We start from the raw sequence: 18,328 nt of genomic DNA on the forward strand, positions 1-18,328 counted from the left end.
ATGCAAAGCTAGCGGTCCTTCTAGGATCCTTGCAAACACTCATAAAGAAAGCTACTTAGATCGAACTTAGAATCTATGATGGTCACTCTTAGATCCTAAGAAAACTCACTCCAGAATTAGTTTGATCAAGACTAATCCAATGAATTAACTTAAATATCAACTCTAAAGCAAGATTTGAAAGAAAAAGACAACACCAAAAGGTTGAATAAGCAAAAGCTTTTTGATATTGTTAATATGAGTTTTGAAGAACATTACAAGCCATTTTTTAGGCCAAAATGGTCGTGGATGCAAGAAACTCAAAAGTCATTAAAATACAATTAATTGCAAATTATAGAAAATAACACCTAGAAACTTGAAATTAATTGCATACTAAATTATAAGTCCAAATGCAAAACTAGGAATGTAGAAACTCTTCAAATTTCCTTAAATATCTACTCTAGAAGGTGGCAAAGTAGATATGCACGTTTGACAAGATTTGACATCACATTTCTCCATGCAGTGCATACTTGACAGCATTTTCTTCACAAAATCTGCACACTTTTTTTGACCACTATGTCATCTTCCAAACTATAGTTCTTTTCCCGTGCCATCTTCATGTCATTCTCTTCTTGACTCATTGAACTAACATTATATAAGACTTTGGTCTCAAAATTATTTGTCAATTCCTATGAATTTGCTAGTTTTTGAAGATGTAGTGTGAATGTCTCTTGAATCTTCTTTGCCTTGCTTCTTGTAATTGGTCCTTTAGGTACATGCAATAGTTCAATGGTTGAATTCATATCATCCCCCCTTTCTTGAAAAGGATTTGTCCTCAAATCAAGGTCTTCATTCCCTACATCAAAAGGAGTCAAATCAGCCACATTGAAAGTAGAACTTACGTTATGCTCACCTTGAAGATCCAATTTGTAGGCATTATCATTGATCCGCTCTGAAATGGACCATGTACCCAAACCCAATCACCGGGTTTAAAAATCATTTTCTTTCTCCCTTGGTTCTTGCTATTGACGAGTTTTTTATTCTTCTTTTCAATCCTTTCTTTGACTGCTTTATGCAAATTTTTTATGTATTTTGCTCTTGAAACAATTGCATCACTAGTAAACATATTAGGTGGCAAGGGTGAGAAATCTCACGGAGTTTATGGATTAAAGCCATACACAACCTCAGAAGGTGAACAATGAGTGGTGCTATGTATTGCTCTATTGTAAGCAAACTCTACAAAAGGTAGAGTACCCTCCCAAGACTTGAGATTTTTAGACATTAATGACCTAAGCAAAGTTCCCAATATTCTATTAACCACCTCAGTTTGCCCATCGGTTTGTGGGTGACAAGTTGTTGAAAACAAAAGCTTAGTTCCCAACTTACCCCGCAAAACTTTCCAAAAATGACTTGAAAATTTTGCATCTCTATCACTAACAATGGTCTTAGGAATTTCATGCAATCTAACCACTTCCCTAAAGAAAAGATTAGCTATGTTAGTAGCATCATCTGTTTTATTACATGGTATGAAATGTGCCATTTTACTAAACTATCAACTACCACAAAAATGATATCATGATGTCTCCTAGTCTTTGGTAGTCCTAAAACAAAATCCATTCTAATGTCAACCCAAGGTTCACTAGAAACATCTAAAGCTGTGTAAAGACCATGTAGTTGTGTCTTAGACTTAGCCTCCTTACATTTGAAATATTGTTTGCACACTTTATTCACATACTTTCTCATTTTCAGCCAATAAAAATGTTCATCCACACTGATACAAAACTACTATCCAGGGTTTCCAAGTAACTTTTAAACCAAACTTTGACCAAATTTGGAATGAGAGCACATTTCAACAAGTTTAACCCAAAGTTCGTCCTTTTTCGGACTATTCTTTGCCTTTTGTGTCAAAGTTCGTCCACACAAGTACAAAACTCCTCTCATGGGTTCATAAGTAATTTTTGAACAAAACTTCGTCCAAATTTGGACTTGGAGCACATATCGACAAGTAGAAACCCAAAGTTCGTCCTTTTTAGTCTCTTTCTTTACCCTTTGTGTTGAAGTTCCTTCAAATAGGTACAAAATTCCTTTCTACGATTCCTAAGTACCTTTGGAACAAAACTTCGTCCAAATCTTGATTTGAAGCACATTTCGACAAACAGAAACCAAAAATTTGTCATTTTTGGACTCTTCTTGACCTTTTGGTCCAAAGTTCATCCATACAAGTACAAAACTCTTGTCTGAGGTTCATAAGTAACTTTTAAACCAAACTTCGACCAAATTTGGACAGAGAGCACATTTCGACACGTAGAAACCAAAAGTTCATTCTTTGTGGACTTTTTCTGGACCGTTTGTGTCAAAGTTCGTCCACACAGGTATAAAACTCTTCTTCAGGGTTAATAAGTATCTTTTGAACCAAACTTCATCCAAATTTTGACATTAAGCATATTTCGACTAGTAGAAACCCAAAGTTCATCATTTTCAGAATCTTTCTTGCCCTTTTGTGTTTAAGTTCGTCCACACAGGTACAAAACTCATTGCCAGGGTTCATAAGTATTTTTTGAACCACACTTCGTCCAAATTTGGACTTGGAGCACTTATCGACAGGTAGAAACAGAAAGTTCGTCCTTTTAAGTCTTTTCCTTTACCCTTTGTGAAAAAGTTCATCCACATAGGTACAAAATTCCTTTGTACGATTTCTAAGTATCTTTTGAACCAAACTTCATCCAAATTTTCACTTGAAGCACATTTCGACAAGTAGAAATCAAAAGTTCGTCATTTTAGGACTCTTTCTTGACCTTTTGGTCCAAAGTTCATCCATATAGGTACAAAACTCTTGTCTAGGGTTCAAAAGTAACTTTTAAACCAAACTTTGACAAAATTTGGACTGAGAGCACATTTCGACAGGTAGAAACCCAAAGTTCATCCTTTTCAGACACTTTCTTGACCTTTTGTGTCAAAGTTCGTCCATACAGGTACAAAACTCCTCTCCAAGCTTCATAAGTATCTTTTGAACCAAACCTCATCCAAATTTGGAATTTGAGCACATTTTGACAAGTAAAAACCCAAAGTTCGTCCTTTTTAGTCTCTTTCTTTACCCTTTGTGCTAAAGTTCGTCCCCACATGTACAAAACTCCTCTCTAGGGTTCATAAGTATCTTTTGAACCAAACTTAATTCAAATTTTTACTTGGAGCACATTTCGACAAGTAGAAACCCAAACTTCGTCCTTTGCAGACTCTTTCATGACATTTTATGCTAAGGATCATCCACACAAGTACAAAACTCCTTTCCAGGAATCATAAGTACCTTTTGAACCAAAGTTCATCCAAATTTGGAATTATAGCAGACTTCGAGATGTAGAAGCCCAAAGTTTCTCCTTTTGGAACTCATTCTTGACCTTTTGTCAACTTCATCCACACTGGTACAAAACTCATCTCCAGGGTTCATAAGTATCTTTTGAACCAAACTTATTCCAAATTGGGACTTGTAGCACATTTCAACAAGTTGAAACCTAAAGTTGTTTCTTTGAGCCTTGACATAGGTACAAAATTTCTTTCTTGGGTTCACAAGTACCTTTTGAACCAAACATCATCAAAATTTTGACTTGAAGCACATTTTGACAAGTAGAAACCTAAAGTTCGTTGTTTTTGGACTCTTTCTTGACCTTTTGGTCCAAAGTTCATCCATAAAGGTACAAAACTCTTGTCTAGGGTTCATAAGTAACTTTTAAACCAAACTTTGACTAAATTTGGACTGAGAGCACATTTCGACCGGTAGAAACCCAAAGTTCGTCCTTTTCAGACACTTTCTTGACCTTTTGTGTCAAAGTTCGTCCACACAGGTACAAAACTCCTCTCCAAGCTTCATAAGTATCTTTTGAACCAAACCTCATCCAAATTTAGACTTCGAGCACATTTCGACAAGTAGAAATCCAAAGTTCGTCCTTTTTAGTCTCTTTCTTTACCCTTTGTGCTAAAGTTCGTCCCCACATGTATAAAACTCCTCTCTAGGGTTCATAAGTATCTTTTGAACCAAACTTAATTCAAATTTTTACTTGGAGCACATTTCGACAAGTAGAAACCCAAACTTCATCCTTTGCGGACTCTTTCATGATATTTTGTGCTAAGGATGATCTACATAGGTACAAAACTCCTTTCCAGGAATCATAAGTACCTTTTGAACAAAAGTTCGTCCAAATTTGGAATTATAGCAGACTTCGACATGTAGAAGCCCAAAGTTCGTCCTTTTGGAACTCTTTCTTGACCTTTTGTCAACTTTGTCTACATTGGTACAAAACTCCTCTCTAAGGTTCATAAGTATCTTTTGAACCAAACTTCTTCTAAATTGGGACTTAGAGCACATTTCAACAAGTTGAAACCCAAAGTTGTTTCTTCTGAGTGTCTTTCTTTACTCTTTGTGCCAAAGTTCGTTGACATAGGTACAAAATTTCTTTCTAGGGTTCTGATAAGCGCCCGCGATGCTTGTTGGATGCAAAGCTAGCGGTCCTTCTAGGATCCTTGCAAACACTCACAAAGAAATCTACTTAGATCGAACTTAGAATCTATGATGGTCACTCTTAGATCCTAAGAAAACTCACTCCAAAATTAGTTTGATCAAGACTAATCCAATGAATTGATTTAAATATCAACTCTAAAGCAAGATTTGAAAGAAAAAGACAACACCAAAGGGTCTAAGCAAAAGCTTTTTTATATTGTTAATATGAGTTCTGAAGAACATTACAAGCCATTTTATAGGCCAAATGGTCGTAGATGCAAGAAACTCAAAAGTCATTCAAATACAATTAATTGCAAATTGTAGAAAATAATACTTAGAAACTTGAAACTTTTGCATACTAAATTATAAGTCCAAATGCAAAACTAGGAATGTAGAAACTCTTCAAATTGCCTTAATATCTACTCTAGAAGGTGACAAAGTAGTGCACGTTTGACAAGGTTTGACATCACATTTCTCCATGTAGTGCACACTTGACAGCATTTTCTTCACAAAATTTGCACACTTTTTTTGACCTCCATGTCATCTTCCAAACTATAGTTATTTTCTCGTGCCATCTTCATGTCATTCTCTTCTTGACTCATTGAACTAACATTATATAAGACTTTGGTCTCAAAATTATTTGTCGATTCCTGTGAATTTGCTAGTTTTTGAAGATGTAGTATGAATGTCTCTTGAATCTTCTTTGCCTTGCTTCTTGTAATTGGTCCTTTAGGTTTATGCAATGGTTCAATGGTTGAATTCATAAACACAATATAATCATGCATATTTTTCCCTTCTAAACATTGAATATACACATCATGAAATTTAGATGTCTCTACTTCGTAAAAATCAATCATGTGTAAAACCAAGAATTTTTGCACTAAGGGAAGAAAACAATGCATACCTTCTTGATAATGCATCAACCACCACATTATCCTTACTTGTCTTGTAATGAATGACATATGGAAATGTCTCAATGAACTCTACCCATTTAGCATGCCTCTTGTTCAACTTTGTTTGGTTTTTGAGGTGCTTCAAGTTTTCATGATCCGTGTGGATGACAAACTCTTTTGGCAACAAGTAATGTTGCCAAACTTGCAAAGCCCTTACAAGTGCATGTAATTCCTTATCATATGCGGGGTAGCTAAGTTGTGCTCCATTTAGCTTCCCACTAAAGAACATGATTGGCCTCTTCTCTTGCATCAAAACAGCTCCAATCCCTATCCCACTTGCATCACATTCAATTTCAAAAGATTGGTCAAAGTTAGGTAAAGCAAGACAAGGTGCATTAGTCAATTTATCTTTCAATTCATTGAATGCATTTTCTTGCTTTTCTTTCCATTTAAATTTCACATTCTGTTTAATAAGTTCATTCAATGGTGAGGCTATGCTACTGAAATCCTTAATAAACCTTCTATAAAAACTAGCCAAACCATGAAAAGATCTCACCTCAGTTGCATTGGTGGGTGTTGGCCACTCTCGAATAGCCTTGACCTTTTCTTCATTAACTTTCACCCCATCCTTTCCAACAATGAATCATAAGAAATTGACTTGGTCTAGACAAGAACTACACTTTTTGAAATTGGCATAAAGCTTTTCTTCTCTAAGTTTAAGCAAAATTGTCTTGACATGCAACATGTTCATTCAAGTTTTTAGAGTAAACAAGAATATCATCAAAGTATACCACAACAAATTTTCCAATGTATTCTCTCAAAACATGATTCATTAGGCTCATAAAAGTACTTGGTGCATTGATAAGATCAAATGACATAACAAGCAACTCATAAAGACCAAATTTTGTTTTGAAAGTCGTTTTCCACTCATCTCCCACATGCATTCGAATTTGATGGTAACCATTTTGAAGATCAATTTTTGAAAACAAGATTGCACCATGTAATTCATCTAGCATGTCATCCAATCTAGGAATAAGATGTCGATACTTTACCGTTATTTTGTTGATGGCTCAACAATCAACATACATCCTCAATGTTCCATCTTTCTTGGGTACTAAAATGACTGGAACCGAACAAGGACTCATATTTTCTCGAACATAACTTTTATCCATGAGTTCTTCTACTTGCCTTTGGATTTCCTTGGCCTCAATTGGATTGGTCCTATAGGCTGCCATATTTGGAAGTGTTGCGGGGGTATGAATTCAATTTTGTGCACAATTCCTCTTAAAGAAGGTAGACCCATAGGTGCATCTTCATGTGGAAACATGTCATAAATTCCTACAAAAGAGATTTAAAAGAACTAGGCAAACCATCATTCGAGTTAGGTTCAGTTACTAAACACATTCCTTTGCACATAAGTACAAAGTTTGGTGCTTCGAATGAAAACATATTCCTCTCTTCCCCCTTTCTTATAACCAAATTCACACTCTTTCTTTTTTTCCTCAAAATCACTCTTTTTTCTCTCTTGGTTTTCACTCACCTTTTGTCCCTCACTTTTGTTTTTTTTTTTTTTCACTCTTCTCCTTTAACTTACTTTCTTCTCTCCTCTCTTGATCCTCAAATTCTTTTCTTTTCTTTTCTAATTTCACTTGATCGCATTGTACTTCATATGGAGATAATGGAAGCAAAGTAAACTTCTTCCCATTCTTAGTAAATGTGTACTTGTTCAACAAACCATCATATGTGACTTCTCTATCATATTGCCAAGGTCGGCCCAATAACATATCACCCACATGCATAGGTATTACATTGCAAAGAACCTCATCCTTATATCTTCCCAAAGTAAAAGAAATAAGAACTTAGTAGTTTAATTTCAATTCTCCTTTGTTTGTTAACCATTGAAGTTTATATGGTTTTGGATGTGGACGAGGTAGTGAGCTGGAGTCTTTTTACTAGAAAACTACTTACTACATTTGTGCAACTTCTACTATCAATCACCAAGCTACATGGGATTTCTTCAATCAAGCACCTTGTGTGAAATAAGTTCTCCCAATCTTCAACTTTCTCGTCCTTGATTTGCACATTAAGTACTCTTCTTACAACTAAGGACATGGAATTACCTTCTTCAATGTACTCATCATCAAAGGCTTTGGATTCTTCCTCAAGGCTGCCACCTTGTTTATCACATTCATCTTCTGAATCAATAATTCCATTTCTTATGACCATGACTTTTTTATTGACACAATCTTTGCTCATGTGCCCAAATCCTTTGCACTTCCAATATTGAATGGAACTAGGTTTCTCTCTTTCCTCCTTTGAAGCTTCATTCTTTTTAGTATAGGTGCTTCTAGCTTCCACTCTTTTAGGAGCCTTACTTCCCTTTTTCTTCACCCATATTCACAAAACCATCCTTCTTCCAAACATTAGAATTTGAAAAGGTGTTAGCTTTAGAATTACATCTCTTGGATTGTTCCTTTTCTTCTCTTAATTGTTCTTCAATTTTGATTGCATAATGATACATATCTTCCAAGTATAGTTGTGGATATCTATCAACGATATGAGCAATTTCTTGATTTAAACCTCCAAGGAATCTAGACATGGTGTCTTCTTCTTCTTCTTGAATATTTGCTCTTTCTATCAAAGTTTCCATCTCTTGATAGTATTCAGCTATACTTTTTGTTCCCTGTCTCAAAATTTGCAATTTAGTTCTCAAATATCTTTCATAATGTTTTGGAACATACCTCTTTCTCATGACTTCTTTAAGTTCTTCCCAAGTTTAAATGGGATCCTCCTCTTTCCTCCTTCTCTCGGATTTGAGATATTGATACAAATTTCTCGCATGGTTAGTGAATTCGGCAATGGCAAGTCTCAGCTTCTTATTTCACTGAATGTGTTGCAATCAAACACATGTTCTATCTTCCTTTCCCATTCCAAGTATGCCTCTACATCCGACGTTCCACAAAATGGTGAAATTTTGAGCTTGACTCCACTATCTCTATCTTCATGAATTCTTTCTCCTTGTCTAAGGTGCATATTATTTCTTCCTCTTCCTCTCATGTTTCCTCTTCCTCCAATTTGTCTTTCTTGTTCAACTAAGTCAATTACTCCATCATCTTCTTGTAAGACTCTTTGTTGTTGTGCCCTTCTTTCTATCCTATTCTCCCTCATCATTTCCATCATGCCTTGAATTGTTTGAAGAAGCGGTCCTGTTGTGTTGAGGACGAGTGCAAAGAGTTCTTGTTGTGTTGCGGTCATGTAGATCAAGCATTTGAGGTTGCTGTTGTTCGAGCGGTCATGCATAAAGAAGCGTGGAGACGCATCTTCAAATGATCGTAGAGTATTTCTCTTTGTTCATTTGAGTTTTCATGCTGTAATTTCTATATCAATTGCATAACCGTTTGTTTTGTAGACGACTGTAATAAGTGATATTCATTCATGATTGTGATTTGGAATAATCTTGTTTTTGCTGCTCATGGAAATCTCGGATCCGATTTCCTTCAATTGGGTTTCTACTTTTCGAAATGTCATCCAAATCCAAATTTGGAAGAAGTTTGGTTTAGAAGATACTTATGAACCCTGAAGAGGAGTTTTGTACCAGTGTGGACAAACTTAGACACAAAAGGTCAAGAAAAAGTTCGAAAAGGACGAACATCGGGTTTCTACATGTCAAAGTTTGCTATAATTTTAAATTTGGATGAACTTTGGTTCAAAAGGTACTTATGATCGTTGGAAAGGAGTTTTGAACTTGTGTGGATGATTCTTAACACAAAATGTCAAGAAAGAGTCCGAAAACGACAAACTTTGGGTTTCTACTTGTCGAAATCTGCTCTAAGTCTAAATTTGGATGAAGTTTGATTCAAAAGATACTTGTGAACCCTGGAGAGGAGTTTTGTACACATTGAACGAAAGTTGACACAAATAATCAAGAAAGAGACCGAAAAGGATGAGCTATTGGTTTCTACATGTCGAAATGTGCTTTTAGTCCAAATTTGGTCGAAGTTTGATTTAAAAGTTATTGATGAACACTGGACAATAGTTTTGTACCTGTATGTATAAACTTTGGACCAAAAGGTCAAGAAAGTGTCCAAAAATGACAAACTTTGGGTTTCTATTTGTCGAAATGTGTTCCAAGTCAAAATTTGGACGAAGTCTGGTTCAAAAGGTACCTACGAACACTAGAAACGAATTTTGTTCCTATGTAGACGAACTTTGACACAAAGGGTAAAGAAAGAGACTAAAAAGGACGAACCTTGGGTTTCTCCTTGTCGCAATGTCCTCCAAATCCAAATTTGGAAGAAGTTTGGTCTAAAAGATACTTATGGACCCTAGAGAGGAGTTTTGTACCAGTTTGGATGAACTTAGACACAAAAGGTCAAAAAAGAGTCCGTACTTTGGGTTTCTACATGTTGAAGTCTGCTATAATTCCAAATTTGGACGAACATTGGTTTAAAAGGTACTCATGATCCCTGGAAAGGATTTTGTACCTGTGTGGATGTTCCTTAGCAAAAAATATCAAGAAAAAATCTGAAAAAAGACGAACCTTTGGTTTCTACTTGTTGAAATATGCTCCAAGTCAAAATTTGGAAGAAGATACTTATGAACCCTGGAGGGATTTTTGTACCAATGTGGAAAAATTTATACACAAAAGGTCAAGAAAGAGTTCGAAAAGGACAAACTTTGGATTTCTACATGTCGAAGTCTACTATAATTCCAAATTTGGACGAAATTTGGTTCAAAAGGTACTTATGATCCCTGGAACGGAGTTTTGTACCTGTGTGGGTGACCCTTAGCGCAAAATGTCAAGAAAGAGTCCGAAAAGGATGAACTTAGGGTTTATACTTGTCGAAATATGCTCCAAGTCTAAATTTGGATGAAGTTTAGTTCAAATGATACTTATGAACCCTGGAGAGGATTTTTGTATATGTGTGGACAAACTTTGACACAAAAGTCATGAAAGAGTCTGAAAAGGACGAACTTTGGTTTTCTACGTGTCGAAATGTTCTCTTAGTCCAAATTTGGTCGAAGTTTTGTTTAAAAGTTACGGATGAATACTGGACAATAGTTTTGCACCTGTATGGATAAACTTTGGATGAAAAGGTCAAGAGAGTGTCCAAAGATGACGAACTTTGGGTTTCTACTTGTCGAAATGTGCTCCATTCAAAATTTGGATGTAGTTTGGTTCAAAAGGTACTTATGAGCCCTCGAAACAAATTCTGTACCTATGTGGATGAACTTTGGCACAAAGAGTAAAGAAAGAGATTAAAAAAGATGAACTTTGGGTTTCTCCTTGTCGAAATGTCCTCCAAATCTAAATTTGGAAGAAGTTTGGTTTAAAACATACTTATGAATCCTGGAGAGGAGTTTGTGACAGTGTGCACGAAGTTAGACACAAAAGGTCAAGAAAGAGTCCGTAAATGACGAACTTTGGATTTCTACATGTTGAAGTTTGCAATAATTCCAAATTTGGATGGACTTTGGTTCAAAAGTTACTTATGGAGTTTTGTACCTTTAAGGATGATCATTAGAACAAAATGTCAAGAAAGAGTCCAAAAAAGACGAACTTTGGGTTTCTACTTGTCGAAATGTGCTCCAAGTCTAAATTTGGATGAAGATTGGTTCAAATGATATTATGAACCCTTGAGAGGAGTTTTGTACATGTGTGGACGAACATTTACACAAAAGGTTAAGAAAAAAGTCTGAAAAGGAAGAACTTTGGGTTTAACGTGTCGAAATTTGCCCTTAGTCCAAATTTGGTTGAAGTTTGGTTTAAAAGTTACTAATGAATGTTGGACAATAGTTTTGAACATGTATGGATAAACTTTGGACCAAAAGGTCAAGAAAGTGTCCAAAAATGACGAGCTTCAGGTTTCTACTTGTCAAAATGTGCTCCAAGTCAAAATTTGGATGAAGTTTAGTTCAAAATATACTTATGAACCCTAAAAACGAATTTTGTACCTATGTGGACGAACTTTGGCATAAAGGGAAAAGAAAGAGACTAAAAAGGACGAACTGGTTTCTCCTTGTGCTAATGTCCTCCAAATCCAAATTTGGAAGAAGTTTGGTTTAAAAGATACTTAGGAACACTGGAGAGGAGTTTTGTACTAGTATGGAAATATTTAGACACAAAAGGTCAAGAAAGAGTCCGTAAAGGACGAACTTTGGGTTTCTTCACGTCGAAGTCTGCAATAATTCTAAATTTGGATGAACTTTGGTTCAAAAGGTACTTATGAACACTCGAGTGTTGTTTTGTACCTGTGTGATGATCCTTAGCACAAAATGTAAAGGTACTTATGAACACTCGAATGAACTTTGGTTCAAAAGGTACTTATGAACACTCGAATGAACTTTGGTTCAAAAGGTACTTATGAACACTCGAATGAACTTTGGTTTTCTAACTGTCGAAATGTGCTCCAAGTCTAAATTTGGATGAAGTTTGGTTCAAAGATACTTATGAACCCTGAAGATGAGCTTTGTACATGTGTGGACGAACTTTGATAGAAAAAGGTCAAGAAAGTTCGAAAATGACGAACTTTGGGTTTCTAGGTGTCGAAATGTCCTCTTAGTCCAAATTTGGTCGAAGTTTAGTTTAAAAGTTACCGATGAACGCTGGACAATAGTTTTGTACCTGTATGGATAAACTTTGGACCAAAAGGTCAAGAAAGTGTCCAAAAATGACGAAATTTTGGTTTCTACTTGTCGAAATGTGCTCCAAGTCAAAATTTGGATGAAGTTTCGTTCAAAAGTTACTTGTGAACTCTAGAAACGAATTTTGTACCTATGTGGACGAACTTTGGCATAAAGTGTAAAGGAAGGGACTAAAAAGGATGAACTTTGGGTTTCTCCTTGTCAAAATGTCCTCCAAATCCAAATTTGGCAGAAGTTTGGTTTAAAAGATGCTTATCAACCCTGGAGAGGAGTTTTGTACGAGTGTGGACGAACTTAGACACAAAAGGTTAACAAAGAGTTCATAAAGGACGATTTTTGGGTTTCTACATGTCAAAGTCTGCTATAATTCCAAATTTGGACGATCTTGGGTTCAAAAGGTTGAACTCTGAAAAGGTGTTTTGTACCTGTGTATACCTTGGCACAAATCCAAAAAGGACGAACTTTGGGTTTCTACTTGTCGAAATGTGCTCCAAGTCTAAATTTTGATGAAGGTTGGTTCAAAAGATACTTATGAACCCTAGAGAGTAGTTTTGTACATGTGTGGACAAACTTTGACACAAAAGGTCAAGAAAGAGTTCGAAAAGGATAAACTTTGGGCTTCTACATTTCGAAATGTGCTCTTAGTCAAAATTTGGTCGAAGTTTGGTTTAAAAATTACTGATGAATGCTAGACAATAGTTTTGTACCTGTATGGGTAAACTTTGGACGAAAAGGTCTAGAAAGTGTCGAAAAATGACGAACTTTGGATTTCTATTTGTCGAAATATGCTCCAAGTCCAAATTTGGATGAAGTATGGTTCAAAAGATACTTATGAACCTTGGAAATGAGTTTTGTACCTGTGTGGATGATCTTAGACACAAAAGGGCAAGAAATATTATGAAGACGATCAACTTTGGGTTTCTACTAGTCGAAATGTGCTCAAAGTCCAAATTTGGATGAATTTTAGTTCAAAAGATACTTATGAACCTTGGAGAAGAGTTTTATACCTGTGTGGACGAACTTTGATACAAAAGGTCAAGAAAGAGTCCGCAAAGAACGAACCTTGGTCAAAGTTTGGTTTAAAAGTTACTTATGAATCCTGAACAGGAGTTTTGTACCTATATGGATGAACTTTGGACGAAAAGGTCAAGAAAAAGTCCAAAAATGATGAATTTTTGGTTTCTATTTGTCAAAATGTGCTTTAAGTCAAAACTTGGACAAAGTTTGGTTCAAAACGTACTTAGGAACCGTAGAAAGGAATTTTGTACCTGTGGACGAACTTTGGCACAAAGGGTAAAGAAACAGACTAAATAGGACGAACTTTGGGTTTCTACTTGTCGAAATGTGCTCCAAGTCGAAATTTGGACAAATTTTTGTTCAAAATTTACTTATGAACCCGTGAGAGGAGTTTTGTACCTGTGTGGACAAACTTTGACACAAAAGATCAAGAAATAGTCCGAAAAAGGAAAAACTTTGGGTTTCTACTAGTCAAAATGTACTCTCATTCCAAATTTTGTCAAAGTTTGGTTCAAAAGTTACTTGCGAACCCTGGGTAGGAGTTTTGTATCAGTATGGATGAACATTGGATTGAAAGGTCAAGAAAGAGTCCAAAATGATGAATTTTTGGGTTTTGTATTTGTCGAAATGTGCTCCAAGTCAAAATTGGACGAAGTTTGGTTGAAAATGTACTTATGAACCCTAGAAAGGAGTTTTGTACTTATGTGGATGAACATTGGCACAAAGGGTAAAGAAAAATACTAAAAAGGACGAACTTTGGGTTTCTACTTGTCGAAATGTGCTCCAAGTGCAAATTTAGACGTAGTTTGGTACAAAAGATACTTATGACCCATGGAGAGAAGTTCTGTACATGTGTGAATGAACTTTGAAACAAACGGTCAAGAAAGAGTCCCCAAACGACGAAGTTGTGGTTTCTACGTGTCAAAATGTGGTCTAAGTCTAAATTTTGTTGAAATTTGGTTTAAAAGTTACTTATGAACGTTGGACAATAGTTTTATACCTGTAGGATGAACTTTGGACCTAAAGTCCAAGAAAGAGTAAAAAAATGACGAACTTTGGGTTTCTATTTGTCAAAATGTGCTCCAAGTCAAAATTTGGATGAGTTTTGGTTCAAAAGATAATTATGAACTAGAGAGGAGTTTTGTACCATTGTGGATAAACTTAGACACAAAAGATCAAGAATGAGACCGAAAAAGACGAACTTTGGGTTTCTACACATCAAAATGTGCTGGAAGTCAAAATTTAGTCGAATTTAAGTTTAAAAGTTACATATGAACCTTGGACAAGAGTTTTGTACCTGTATGGATGAACTTTAGACCATAAGGTCAAGAAAGAGTCCAAACATGACGAACTTTGGGTCTCTATTTATCGAAATGTGCTTCAAGTCGAAATTTAGATGAAGTTTGGTTCAAAAGGTACTTATGAACCCAAGAAAGAAATTTTGTACCTATGTCGATAAACTTTGGCACAAAGGGTAAAGAAAGACACTAAAAAGAAAGAACTTTGGGTTTTTACTTGTCAAAATGTGCTCCAAGTCCAAATTTCGAAGAAGTTTGGTTCAAAAGATACTAATGAACCCTGAACACGAGTTTTGTACTAGGGTGGACAAAGTTAGACACAAAAGGTTAAGAAAGAGTTCGAAAAGGACAAACTTTGAGTTTATACATGTCGAAGTCTGCTATAATTCCAAATTTGGACGAAGTTTGGTTCAAAAGGTACTTATGATCCCTGGAAAGGAGTTTTGTACCTGTGTGGATGATCCTTAGCACAAATGTCCAGAAAGAGTCCGAAAAGGACAAACTAGGGTCTACTTCTCGAAATGGGCTCCAAGTCTAAATTTGGATGAAGTTTGGTTCAAAAGATACTTATGAACCCAGGAGAGAAGTTTTGTACATGTGTGGTTGAACTTTGACACAAAAGGCAAGAAAGAGTCCAAAAAGGATGAACTTTGGGTTTCTACTAGTCAAAATGTGCTCTTAGTCCAAATTTGGGCGTAGTTTGGTTCAAAAGGTACTTATGAACCCTAAAAATGAATTTTGTACCTATGTGGACAAACTTTCGGTTTCTCCTTGTCGAAATGTCATCCAAATCCAAATTTGGAAGAAGTCTGCTATAATTCAAAGTTTGGACGAACTTGGGTTCAAAAGGGAAAGTACCCTTTTGAACCCTTAAAAGGAGTTTTGTACCTGTGTGGATGAAGCTTGGCAAAAAATGTAAAGAAAGGGTATGGAAAGGACGAACATTGGGTTTCTACTTGTTGAAATATGCTCCAAGTCCAAATTTGGACGAGGTTTGGTTCAAAAGATACATATGATGCTTGGAGAGGAGTTTTGTACCTATGTGGACGAAATTTGACACAAAAGGTCAAGAAAGAGTCTGAAAAGGATGAACTTTGGGTTTCTACTTGTCGAAATGTGCTCTCGGTCCAAATTTGGTCAAAGTTTGGTTTAAAAGTTACTTATGAACCTTGGACTAGTTTTATTAGATGGATGAACTTTGGACCAAAAGGTCAAGAAAGAGTCCAAAAATGACGAACTTTGAATTTCTACTTGTTGAAATATACTCCAAGTCCAAAGTTGGACGAAGTGTGGTTCAAATGATATTTATGAACCTTGGAAATGAGTTTTGTTCCTGTGTGGACGAACTTAGACACAAAAGTGCAAGAAAGATTTCGAAAATGATGAACTTTGGGTTTCTACTAGTCGAAATGTGCTCAAAGTCCAAATTTGGACGAAGTTTTGTTCAAAAGATACTTATGAACCCCTGAGAGGAGTGTTATACCTATGTGGACGAACTTTGACACAAAAGGTCAAGAAATAGTCTGAAAAATGACAAACTTTTGGTTTCTACTTGTCAAAATGTGCTCTCATTCCAAATTTGGTTGAATTTGGTTTAAAAGTTACTTGCGAACCCTGGAGAGGTGTTTTGTTTTAGTATGTATGAACATTGGACCAAAAGGTCAAGAAAGAGTCCCAAAATGATGAATTTTGGGTTTTGTATTTGTCGAAATGTGCTCCAAGTCAAAATTTGGACGAAGTTTGCTTCAAAAGGTACTTATGAACCCTAGAAAGGAATTTTGTACTTATGTGGACGAACATTGGCAGAAAGGGTAAAGAAAAAGACTAAAAATGATGGACTTTGGGTTTCTACTTGTCGAAATGTGGTCTAAGTCAAAATTTGGACGAAGTTTGGTTCAAAAGATAATTATGAACTAGAGAGGAGTTTTGTACCAGTGTGGATAAACTTAGACACAAAAGGTCGAGAAAGAGTTCGAAAAGGACGAACTTTGGGTTTCTACACGTCAAAATGTGCTCCAAGTCCAAATTTGGACGAAGTTTGGTTCAAAAGATATTTATGAACCTTGGAAAGGAGTTTTCTACCTGTGTTTAGAAACTTTGATACAAAAGGTCAAGAAAGAGTCTGAAAAGGATGAAGTTTATGTTTCTTCATATCGAAATGTGCTCTCAGTCCAAATTTGTTCGAATTTCAATTTAAAAGTTACATTGAACCCTGGACAGGACTTTTGTACCTGTATGGATGAACATTAGACCATAAGGTCAAGAAAGAGTCCAAAAACGACGAACTTTGGGTTTCTACCTTTCGAAATGTGCTTCAAATCAAAAGTTGGATGAAGTTTGGTTCAAAGGGTACTTATGAACATTAGAAAGAAATTTTGTACCTATGTCGACAAACTTTGGCACAAAGGGTAAAAAAAGACACTAAAAGGAAAAAACTTTAGGTTTCTACTTATCGAAATGTGCTCCAAGTCCAAATTTGGAAGAAGTTTCATTCAAAAGATACCTATGAACCCTGGAGAGAAATTTTGTACCAGTTTAGACGAACTTGGACACAAAAGGTCAAGAAAGAGTTCGAAAAGGACGAACTTTGGGTTTCTACATGTCGCAGTCTGCTATAATTTCAAATTTGGATGATCTTTGGTTCGAAAGGTATTATGATCCCTGGAAAGGTGTTTTTTACCTGTGTGGATGATCCTTAGCACAAAATGTTAAGAAAGAGTCTGAAAAGGACGAACTTTGGGTTTCTACATGTCGCAGTCTGCTATAATTTCAAATTTGGATGATCTTTGGTTCGAAAGGTATTATGATCCCTGGAAAGGTGTTTTTTACCTGTGTGGATGATCCTTAGCACAAAATGTTAAGAAAGAGTCTGAAAAGGACAAACTTAGGGTTTCTACTTATCGAAATGTGCTCCAAGTCTAAATTTGGATGAAGTTTGGTTCAAAAGATATTTATGAACTCTGGAGAGGAGTTTTGTACATATGTGGATGAACTTTGACACAAAATGTCAAGAATGAGTCTGAAAAGGACGAACTTTGGGTTTCTACGTGTCGAAATGTGTTCTTAGTCCAAATTTGGTCGATGTTTAGTTTAAAAGTTACTGATGAATACTGGACAATAGTTTTGCACCTGTATGGATAAACTTTGGACAAAAAGGTCAAGAAAGTATCAAAAAATGACAAACTTTGGGTTTCTACTTGTCGAAATATGCTCCAGGACAAACTTTGGACGTAGTTTGGTTCAAAAGGTACTTATGAACCCTAGAAACAAATTTTATACCTATGTGGATGAACTTTGGCACAAAGGCTAAAGAAAGAGACTAAATCAAAATGTGCTCCAAGTCAAGTTTGGACAAAGTATAGTTCAAAAAGTATTTATGAATCCTAGAAAGGAATTTTGAACCTATATGGACGAACATTGGCACAAAGGGTAAAGAATGAGATTGAAAAGGACGAACTTTAGGTTTCTACTTGTCGAAATCTGCTCGAAGTTCAAATATGGAAGAAGTTTGGTTCAAAAGACACTTATGAATCCTGGAAAGGACTTTTGTTCAAGTGTGGATGAACTTAGGCACGAAAGGTTGAGAAAGAGTTCGAAAAGGACGAACTTTAGATTTCTACATGTCAAAGTCTGCTATAATTAAAAATTTGAATGAACTTTGGTTCACAAGGTACTTATGCACCCTAGAAAGAAATTTTGTACCTATGTGGACAAACTTTGGCAGAAAGGGTAAGGAATGAGACTAGAAAGGATGAACTGTCACACCCCCTCCCTAGCCTTAACCCAAAACTTAGAAGAAAGCATGAAGACATACTAGTACCATTCCAAGACAATATTTTTTATTTAACATTTCCGCTTTATCTATTAAAATCCTTAACATGTTTACAATAACCATCTAAATTTCATACATGTAGCTACATTTTCCTATACTTTTCTATTACATGATCCAAGCCACGCCTTGAGAAATTACCAAGTCTTGGTGTTTCATGGTAGTAGACTCTTCTCTG

Source organism: Benincasa hispida, chromosome 11 (assembly GCF_009727055.1).
Source record: "Benincasa hispida cultivar B227 chromosome 11, ASM972705v1, whole genome shotgun sequence".
Taxonomy (NCBI): Eukaryota; Viridiplantae; Streptophyta; class Magnoliopsida; order Cucurbitales; family Cucurbitaceae; genus Benincasa; species Benincasa hispida.